Raw genomic sequence first — 11,750 nt, 5'->3', positions numbered from 1 at the left:
TAAGTCCAAACCTCAGCACTGCAGCAGCTACAAGGAAGAAAATTAACTCTACCCCGGCTGAAACCAGGACAGCTTTCATTGCTTATAAGCCTGTTATGATGTACAGGGTTTATTGCAACTGTGTGCAAGGGCTTTTTTCCTCCTATAAAGTTATCTTAGCTTTGCCCTATACCCTAAGCAATTCCAGTTCAGATGACCTTTTGAACTTTCCTATTATCTCTATCTATCTCTGTGTATTTATCTTTTTTTTTAAAAAAAAAAAAATAAAAATATGTTCCTTTTAATCAGGTTGGCCACCTCTAAAAGAACAGGATCATGATGTGCTTTTCTTGGAAGCCTCTTTTTCTTGGTCTGGAAGAGAAGCTCCTAATCAGGAGGGGAGATTAGATGTCGAAAGGTGGTCGGATGGGGATTAGACAGAACCTCCGCAGAGCTGAGGGGCTGTGGGTGGACTGAGCTGGAAGCAGTGGGTTGCTGCATGGTGGCCATGCTCACGGGACTGTCCTGTTGTGGTGCGGACGGGGACGAGGGGAGGACCAAGTGATGTCAGGGAGGACAAGGGGCTCTGCAGCCCCCCGGAATCAGAGCCTAATGGGGCAGCAGAAGCTGTATGCAATGAGGTATAACGGTACGTGTACCACACCTTAAAGTTATACTACCATAAAAATGAGAAACTGCTAGCGGTGGAGATAACAGCATTTATGAGGAGAATTTATGGGCTGTTCGTGTGGTATAAATATATACAGTACACAAACACCAGTGGGGATAAATTCCACTGGACAACCCTGTTATTTTAACAGTAACCTTGAAAATATTATGTTATTTAACCGAAGAAAGTGTTAAAGGAACAATACATAATTTAACCTCCTCCTCTACCCTGTACAATTCATCTCTGTATTAGCAGCAGTGATGTTTTAAGAAGTACGTGCGTTAGGATAAACACTGATAGTTAATCGCATTTATTTTAACATCCTCGTGCTTGCCTATCCACACCCTTGTGCTTTCATCCTGTGTGCAAGCCTGTTTCTAACTGAGCCGATGCGCTTTAAAAACTACGAAGACCTGTTTTAATCTGTATCCTGTATCTAAGACCTCTAATTCTTCCCCTGCTCTGCTTCTCTGTGTCCTAAGTCTGTTGCTTTCCCCTTTGGTACTATCACTTGCATTCATAACTGCCGTAGCCATTTCTAGTCATTTTTTAAAAATTCTTCCTTGTCAAAGGTCACCAATGTAGTAAATGGATATGATAGAAACGCAGCAGATAAGCAAAAAACCAGAGGACTTGAGCCGAGAGATACTGAGGCAGTGCCTTTGCAGTGAGCTGAGCTGGGATGCCGAGCCATCAAACTCAGAGGCGCAGCCAAGTGAGGAGTTCCTCTGGCGCTGCCCTGCCTTTCCACAGGACTCGGTGCTGAGGTAGTTTGTTCCTCACCTCGTCCCTTTGCAGGAGAAAATCCAATCCACGCCCGAAAGATGCTTTTCGTAGTCAGAAGTGGTATCACCCGAGAGTGACGGAGGAGGTGCCAGCAGGCCAGAAACACAGAGAAGGGGTTTGGGGGTTCACGGGGGAGGCAGCCGTGCAGCGCCCGGGGCCACCACTTCATCCCTTCGTGACTTGCCTTCCTCTCGCTTCCCCCTCTTCAGCAGAGGACACCATTTTGGGAATTAATGTGCCCTGGCCTACACTTTAGAAGAGAAGTTGTTAGCCTTTCAGAATATTTTCCAATCAAATTTTAGGAGTTATTCTCCAAGGTATAAATTCCCTTTCCCTGTACTCCTGCTGCCAAGAAAGTAAACTAGGACAAGTTAACAGAATGATCCGAGAGTAAAGAAAAGGCTGGTATCTTAATTTTTGATGCAGTCTATGTGTTCTCATTATTACATTGTCTGTTTGTATTACTTTTGATTTATAATGTAATTGGGGAACTATAGAAATGTTAATGGGAAAGATACTGTTCTGAATATGACAAAGTTGTTTACTAATTGTTGCCTTTAACTTAGGCTAATTTTGCAGTATTGAAATATTTAAAAATGTTTTATTTCTTTATTTTTAGGCTGTCATGAAAGCGTTGTTTAGTTTGAACTCTATTCTCAGATGAGCTGAGCTTTCTCCCCCTTTAAAACTAGGAAAATAGTGCAAATTAAAAATTTGCTACACTGGGGTTCAATCTCAACCCTTTAGGCAAGCCCATTCATTTTGTTAAATATTTAGATGAGAAATTGTTGCTTGTACGTTTATTTATTTATTTTTACAACATCCACGGTGCTGCTCATTATCTTAGGGGAGATGGGAGAATATTGCAATGATTATTAGTAAGCTTGGTAATGAGATTACTGAACCATTTGCAGTTGACTTTTTTGTGATGCATAATTACAGGGGTTTATTTACAGTGCCTTTAGAGGTTTTGTTTTTGGTTTTGCCTTTTAATGATTCACATTTATATCCTTTGTTCTTCATGTAAGGGATAAGATTCTATCTCTGGATGTTTTGCATTTCTCTCCTCCCAACACCCCCCACCCCCGCAATGAAATGAATGTGTGTTATACTTTAGATATAAGAAAGATGCTCTTATTCACCCAAGTCATCCTCGTTCTGCAAGCTCTTATATACTTGGGTAACCTGGCAGATATTAATTGGGAATACTCAGGTAAATAGGATTATTTGTGCATTTGTCCTGGATGACTCTTCCAGTCTATGTTCAAGTCATCGGAGAGAGTCTCATCAGCTCTTTCTGGCCTTGTCTGTCTCATAAATATGATGTATTAATAGAAAACAGTAGAAAGGAAGAGCTGCTTTGCAGGTCTTAAATATCTCATAACTGTTTGGGAGCTGTTAAGGTTGATTACCATATTGCCACATTTATTACTCAGATTCTTGACTGTTGCCCACTTTTCTCCCCAAATAGCTGTGATTTCAGCAATTTCTGGAGCTTTTGGTGGACGATTCCTGATATGAAAGAAAAAAAAAACACCTCTAAGAGAAGTGGGGCAGTTATCGGGATCCGGCCCAGGAAAGCCCTTGGGGAACACGGAACTATGGAATAAAGTTGCCCTGGTTCTACACCTACTTATTCTGAACCACGGGCATCCTTTAGAGATCCCATGGCTTATACACGTGAAAATACAGTGAATTTGTTTTCCTGTTGTCTTTTAACATTAGTGAAAGGTCTCCCATGGATTCAACGGACTCTGCCGTAGTGTGAGACAGTGAAACCTTAAAAAGCTTCTCTTACCAGACTCATTTACAATAGGTTAGATTTTAAATTCAGGTAGAAATATGTGAAAATTCTATACACCCGATTTTAATCACCTAAATAGGGCACGGGCAAAAAGGTGGAAATGGGTGTTAGTATGTGACATGAAAGTTTTGTCACTAATCCTAGCTATTATTCAGAAATCAGTGGGACATTTCATTTGCAAAAATTTCAAGTTCTGAGCTTCTTTGCGTGCTCAAAAGCAGATCCACGTTGAACACTTGGAATTTATATAAATCCATAGTTAACTTTAAAAATACCTTAAATGCAAAATTTATTTTTTCCTTCAGCAGCAACCAAGTCACTTCCTGTAGAAATCAAAAACCACACAGCACATTTCAGTTTACTTGCAAAAAATTAGGATTTAGGGAAATAAAAGGACAAGAAGATCCAGCATAATTGCGTCTCCTTATGGAATAATACCAAAGCTAAAAATCTGTTTATCTGATCTCGGGAAGTGTCTGTTGACTGCTTCATTACACCCAGAATAAAACCGCACCACAAAGGGACACGTAACTTACTCAAGGTAATTTAAAGCCATATCCTGAACACACTGACTATAACAGAAATACTTTCTGCACCTAAAATGGATCAAGTCTGTGGAGAGTCAGTGCAAGAGAAGGAAAATGATCCCTCCTTCTACTCAGCTCACATTCCAGCCATGAACTGTAACGCTGCATTCACGTAATGCGGAATGAAGAAAACAACACGCCCCGCTGTTTTCAACGTGCAACCTGTTCTTGCCTCCGGCGAGCTGAGGTTGGCGTGAGCTGGTTCACGGGGCTGCCGCGTTCTGTCCCCTTTTCCCTAAAAGCGTGTGAATACCCTTGTATGAAGCGCACACAAGGCAGTGACAGCCACCGTGGGTACCCTCGGTTTCTGAGGTGCTGCGTCATGAACGGAGAGAAAACCTCAGCAGAACATACCCTTTCCTGGAAAGGAAACGGTCCAAAAACGATGTTGTGCATCCAGGGTTAATTTTACTCTGTGAAATTACAGATTCAGCTAAACTGCCATCACCTCATTGTGATAACTTGTCACACTGTCAGAATTTAAGCACCGGTGATCTACTGGGAGTAAACGTCCTTATGTACACTATCTAAAGGATGGCTACCCTGGGGTTTCTACCAAGCCTACACGATCATATATTGATGCTAGGCTTATTTATTTCGGAGGTTCTGAAGTACACTTAATCATCTTACTAAGGTGCCCTATGTGGTACATAATTAATATTATACACTGACTTTGGAAGAAAGCTTTGGGGGGGATTTGGATGATCCAAAAGAATTATGGTAACTTTTTTATATTCAGCAGAGACTCTGCGTGGTGAAGAGTGAGCTCGTCCATTTAGAAAGACGAGGAACGATGAGAACGTCTCCTTTTCACCGTTGCCCCTAACGCTTAGAGCATTCTCTCAGTTTAAACACTGGTCCGGTGCTAATTTTTGCCAAAAGTGAAAGAGAGAGTGAAAAATCATTAATTCAATTTCTCACTGTTTTGCCTCTGGTGATTGCTGTCACTTCAGGTAATAGCTTGTCTGTGGTTCTGACCCAATTCTTAAACCAGTCTTTCCGTACTCCACCAATTAATCTAATGGTTCATTAATTGCAAACATCTGAAATCATTAGAACCTGATTGAGCACAAAAGCATCAAATCCTGTGAAGCTGTGACTGCTTAGCCAGCAAATGGTCTCATTGCAAAGGAATGTCAATGTTTATAGTAAATGTAACCTAAACTAGGGTGTTCATTGACATATCCCTCCATTTGTATACAACGGCTCTGACATCTATCAGTTCAAGAGTGCATGATTTATCCACTGCTATATCCTGGAACTGACAAGCCAAAGATTACAGCTTAACCTACATGAAAGCAGAGGCTGTATGTATTCCTAAAATAAATATTTAGTAACTGACAAGCTCTGGTTAATATTAATTCCTGATAGAAAGCAGTCAATTTAAGCTTACTTTATGCCAAAATCTATTTGTATTTTGTGAATCATTTTTCATGAATATAGTCTAGAGAATCTCAAGAAAATATGCAAGTGGGGGAGGGTGGCTGTATCGGTTGCATTCTATATATCACACATCTGCATTAAAGACAACCTTCCGCGGGCCGATACAGTGGGGTAGGCCAGGGGAAGGGCACACACGAACGGTACTCTGATGGCAACCATGAAACTGAGACTTTTAATTAAGTGAATTTAGCGTGTGTGAAAGATGCTAAATTTACCATTCTGGAACACGAAGCCTTCTGTTTACCCATAAGCGACCCAGCACAGGTAGGACTAAACTTCACGGCCGGACTGCATCAGGGACTCCTGCGTCTCCTTGGCGTTGTCTGTCTTCGATTTTTTTTCTCTTTCTCTTCTTTTGTTTGTTTTTAGAGGCTACTAATTGTTCTACTGATAGTTAAATGGGGAAAGAGATGACAATTTCCATTAAACCATTTCTAAGCATTGGCATGTTCCTAGATGTTTTTGTCTCGCTGCTCTCATGACAGCTGCCTTCCTATAGAGCCTAGGCCAGGGCCAACAGCTAGCGCTCTCCTCAGCATGGATAACGTAAGGGGGGAACTCTATTTTCCTGTCGAACACGTGCTTTGATAAATGTCTTCTTAAGAAGAGAAGAACTTAGTGGACTGCTTGGCTTATGGTTACAAATAGGAAGAATATGTGCATAAGGCAGATGTGGGCTCATCCTACTGTGCGCAGGATGAATACAAATGCTGTCCGAGCCGACCGATAACTGCGTAGCCGTAGCACAGAACTAGTAAATGCTGGTGGAGAACAGCTTCACACCGTGCAGTACGGCTGCTTGGCTTCAGACAGGGACAGCTCTCCTATTTGTACGACATTTGCGATCTTTCTTTCACGCACCGCGCACGTTCACGTACACAGCTTCATCCCACAGCATCCCGCGCTCTCACCCCTCCACGGGTGCGTTCAAAACGTCTCTATTCTCAGGTTTGTTTTTCTGGCTGAGCCTCCGTCTGGCCTATAGTTTGAGAGATGGCTTCTGTTCTTTCAGTTAATTCTGTGCTTGATTTCTTCTTACGTACGTCCTTAAAGATTAACTGCAGTTCTGCTAAGTTGGTGATGTAGCAAAGTGAGCACTGTGTGTTCGCTGGGCAGGCAGGATGAGACTGTGAATATACTTGCCGAGGTCTGGACTTTTGATCCTCAGACCGCCTCTAACATAAATACGTGTGTGTATTCATCGCTAGGCTTCTATAAACCCGCAGTGAGCAGAAGGGAAAGGGGCAGGTTCCCTTCTTCCCAAACTGCGGTCCTTGCGGCCATGGTAAGCGGCCCACAGAGCCGTGTTCAGCGCCGTCTTCTGAAATATTGCTATTTAGAAGTTTGATAATAAGGGTGCATAGAGATATCCCAAGGCCTTAAACAGCTGTCCCTTCGAGTAGGAGCTTCTGCCCCTGCAGATTAAGAGGGGAGATGGGTTGGAGAGGCTAGCAAGCAGAGAGCAGCTAGAGCCAGGCCTGGATGAAAATCAGGGAAGGAGCCAGCTGCATGCGCCTGGCAAGAGATGAGCAGTACCAGTAGCCCTAATGATCCAGGGCAGTGGCCTGGGGAAGTCCTTGGAGTGTGGTTTCCTTTATCACTTTTACTGGACTGCCCGTTGGGAATGAGTTATGACCTGATGGTTTGATCTTTTATATTGTGTATGGGGTTATTGCACCTTTTAGTTCCTGACAACAGTAGTAAAGCTGCCAAGTATTACTTAAAGTGTGGGAATGTTTATAAGAACTCAGCAAAGGACAGTGCCTAGTATTCAGAGCGCTAACAGTACCAGAAACATTATCAAACATCTAGCAAAATGGTGTGCTGTGGTGCTCGCTGCAGTACCTTGCTTTGAAACGACCTTTTGCAGCTGGTGCAATAAGCCTTTATCAGAATGCAAGAGTCAGTAACAAAATAAATACTGAAAAACACAATTCCAGGGTATCTCTGTGCTTATATTTGAGAAGCGCGTGTGTTTTTAAATATACGTGTGTGTTCACGTCTGCTATAAAATTATTTCAGATGAAATCTCAAGACGTGTTTGCTCTGAACATTAAATGGAGTGACATTATTAGTTTTCTGACAATGTTCTAATGGAATCGTAGTTCAAAATATTCAGGGAAAACATTACACTCCCCCATCATTAAGGTGAATTTTGTTTGCATGCTCTTTTCCCAGAATACTGATGTTAATTTTTGCTTAACTTTAGTCTTACAAGGTATGAAGCAATTTAACAGACTCGGTAACCTTTCATTAAAGTTCAGTGCAGTACTTAAGCACGTTGGGTGCATTAATTGTTAGGTGACAGCTATTATTTCTCTGAAGCCCTTTTGTAATAAAATTTCTGCTTGATGGATTGGATTTTACAAAATTTGCATTTCACTGAGCCAGAGTCAACTGGTACTTAGAGCTACAGTAGATATTTAAATAAGAAAACAATAATTCTTTAAAGTATTGTTAAATACCTATCAACACTATGAAACTTATTTAGGATTAACTCTTTATTATGGAGTTCATATCCCTGCAGTATTGGTTTTGACATATCACTATAACAAAACTGGCTTCTAATATAGATAATGTAACTAACCGTCTACACCCAGTCCTGAGCGCTGGCATGAAGACTGTCGAGCTCTGTACTTTTAAACACAAGGGAAAACCCAAGAAAATCAGCAGACGAGAGGGTTTATGTGTTTTCCTAAACGTCCATTTCAGAGATGGAGTCAGTTATATATATATTTCCTACTCAGGATGCTATTAGGTGGTGCAATGCACGGTGAGCAATTCTCCGAGGTGCCAGGGAGCGTGGAATTTCTCAGATAGTAAACTCTGAAGACTTTAATGGATTAACAGAGTTTTCCTGCTTACTGACTTTGCAATGACCCTTGCATCTAGCAGGCTAACTACTATCAGCACTACAAGAGGGAGAAGGAGGAGAACAGAGCATCAGCGCTCAGCAGCAGTGCTTGCCTGGTGGGGTTCAGCACTGCAGGAGTGCTGCTATGGAGGAGGCAGTGAGAAAGGAGGAGAAAAAGATATCAAACCTCTGAGGCTGCTAGTGATAAAAGAGGGCTAAATGACTTTGGAAAGAACATGAAAGGTTTTTGGTTTGGCTAGTTGGTTACAGACTGCTCCAGAAGAGAGACCAGAACAGTTGTCTGTGTCAAAAAAAAAACCAAAAAATAATTTTTAAAAAAATTAAAAAGAGGCAAAAGTCAGACACATGCAGCATATGAGAACATTATAGCTATGAGCATGAAGGCATCTGGTGGAACATGCTGGCCTGGAGTGGAGGTGCAGGGAGGGAAAGAGGAACAAGACGATCCTTTGGGGAGACCAAGTTGTCCATCAAAGAGGACGTGCTGAGGCAGCAATTCTGACACGATGTGGCTGAGAGAAGCTCAGTAGAAAGTTCTTCACAGCCAGGGCACTAAAAATGTCTCCGTTGCGAAGACACTCAATTGACACAGAGATGAAGACTATAAAAATAAAGGGTGGAGCACGAGCCTATGACGTCTTCTTGCACATACACTGATTTTACCAATGACACACCGTTATTCGGATCCCATGACCTTTTTTTTACTGCACGTGTCTGTGCATCCTATCTGCTCGCAGCTCCGTCTGTGCCATCATCCTTCCTGCCTGCTGATATATTCCTTATACTTACTCAAAGTCTGGGGAATAGAAATCTAGGAATGTGTTTCAGAAAAGGGTCATGAGCGTAAATATACAAGCAACAGCACAGATATTGCATTAATTTTTATTACTGAGCAGTTAAAAATGTAACACTATTGTTGTCTGGTAATGACAGAATAAATTCATAATTCTTTGATTATGTTAAAGAGGTGAATAAAAGTTGAGTCATGCCTACCTATCACTAAATCAATTACGTACTATAATTTGGTAAAATTAGCTGACTTTAACCACTAATCTTAGATGCCTTATTAAATACAGAAGAGTAGCAAAAATGACTTACATCATCAGTATTATCTCATCAACAGTGGAAAGAGAATGTTACTTCCTTCCATATACTAGAAAATCTGATGAGGAAAGGAGAAAAACAGAGAAAAGTGAGTTAGTTAATTATTCAAGAGGGAATTTCCTTTTCAGCAAATTCTTCTCTCAGCTCAGCCAAATGCTGTCATTATATGGCTTCTAATTTTAGGTAGAATTTGGGTAGCAGGTCAGAATTTTTAACAATAAAACTGCAGGGTTCGTGTCAGAGATAACAGTGATGCATTTTTGCTTCTTTATTAATTCAGGGGTCTGCCTTACGTATCATACAGTAAGACCCCTTACACCCAAGTTCTTTGCATGTTCTCTTTACAGTTTTATGCTCAAGAAGAGATAAAGGAGAAATAAAAAAATTTAGCAGTATTCTTTGAAGACGCACCCCACTGTCCTTTTCATAGGTTATTCCCACAAGTCCATTACCCCACAGGCACCTTGCATCTGTCACTGGACGGGAATGAGCCCCTTGGGTGGAATTAGATCAATACCTTGACCTTCAGGAAGATGCTTTGTTTGTATCAAGTGGGCACTGAAAAAACATTAAATGAAAAAATAGCATATTCATTGTATGTAAGACACAGAAGAAATGTATGCTAAGCTTAGGCACTGGTTAGTACACCCAGACAGTTTGTGGCGTAGAAAACATGGAAATCTGCGTAATTGTCATGCCGATTGCTTATGACCTCTTGGACGTTTGTGAGATAGAGGGAGAAATCTGTCACATTTGCACTTTGCACTGGGGTTATCCATATGTGGAGAGTGATTTTCCAGGATGCAGTATCTGTTAGCAAAAACAGAAAGAAAAGGAAGGGAGACCTCATTTAGGGAAGCTTCGCTATGGGGTGTGGCAGAAGAGAGGAAGGTAGAAGACCTACAAAAAGGTCACGTGAAACAGAGCAATGCAGCTTGAGAGATCAGTTTTACATTTGTTTAAAGCAGAAAATTAGCCATATTTTCATAAGGGAATTGTCATGATTGTGTCCTAAATGCTGTCAAAATTAGTCATTCCCCATGGCCACGAAGGCTGGGGAAAATATCTCAGGGGCAGCACTGTGCTTAAAAAATGAGAAAATGGCCAGCCATACACTCAGAAGATTTGAAATGAGTTGGCTGGTCGTTTGTGTGCTGCTATGTGGGTCAAAGCCAGCATACCTGCCGCAAAAAGGGTGCTCTTGGGGTGTCCCACACTCCTCGGGGCATGGCCACGTTACCCGGGCACCGCACCGGAGGTCTTACAGAGGACTAGTCTGGAAACACGAGGAGATGTGGGCAGAAATGTTAGCGTGCAGCCTGGTTTTGTGGAAATTGTATTTTGATGAAAAAGTTTTGAGCAATTCTATAAATGAAGAAAAAAAAAAAGTCTTAAAAATTTCTGTTGAAAAAAGAAACGAAATTTCTTCTGGGAATGCAATAAGAATGGATTACAGGGATGTTTATGGCAACCGGTTAACTCAGCCAACTGCTTTGGAAAGAAAGTAGTTAAAGGAAAACATACTCACGTTACAGTCTGCTGTCTTGATAGAGGTATATTTTATTTCTTAATATAACACAGATTTCCAAATAAGCTAGCTTCTTGCTCACATGGCGTTTCTATGTCAGAAAATCTCCGGTTTACTGTACCTGCTTTGTAAATGAGGTGGGTAGATGCAAAATCCACGACCCAAGCTTTGAGGCCATTTACCCTGCGAGAAGGTGCTTGAGTAAAATTTACATTATTATATTCAAAAGTAATATTTGAAAAATCTTAGGTACCTTTCCTTTTTGAGTTCTTTAAAAAATCTGAATGATACTTCTTGCATGTCGTTTCGTTTCTTTTATTGCAGTCTTTTTGCTCGAGACACTATCCTTTTTTTTTTTATTTGAAAGTGATTTTTGCATTTAAGCTTTTTATCATAACAGTGAATCTTAAGCATGTCAGCTGCAGAAGTAGCGAGCAGCATCTCTGACAGAGTCAGAAAGGAGTTTTGGTGGAAAGGCGTATTTGGCACAGAGCGATACCTTCAGCTTCGGGAACAAAGCTGACTTGCTCACTTTAGAGCAGCTAGAGGATTCTTGACGGTTAGCATCGTTCACCTTTCTTCCCTCATGAAGAAGAGCCAAAGACAGAAATAAAAACTGTGTTTGGTTATGGTGTCCCAAGGGAAACTCGCTTAGTCTTATAAGGGGCATAGCCAGATGCTTTTGTGTTTTAGTGTAACTTATATCTGCAGATTTTGCGCCTTTGAATTTTGCGCAAGCAAAGTTAGTTCACGTAGAAATTAGTGCTGCTTAGACTTTCGCCCATACGACTGGGACTAGCAATCTGAAGGTGTAGGGGTTTGTTAGGGGCGGAAAAGAGTTTTTTGATTTTGCTCCTGTTAAGATGCAGATGCCTGGACATGAAAGAGACCACAGAGGAAAGCTGCCTTCCTGGAAAGGTTGCCACATGCTGAACTGGGGAGTTACGCTTTTAGATGCGACTTCAGTGCTGAAT

The sequence above is a fragment of the Phalacrocorax carbo genome, chromosome 14, assembly GCF_963921805.1.
Source record: "Phalacrocorax carbo chromosome 14, bPhaCar2.1, whole genome shotgun sequence".
Taxonomy (NCBI): Eukaryota; Metazoa; Chordata; class Aves; order Suliformes; family Phalacrocoracidae; genus Phalacrocorax; species Phalacrocorax carbo.
Note: the sequence above shows the minus strand (reverse complement) of the source record.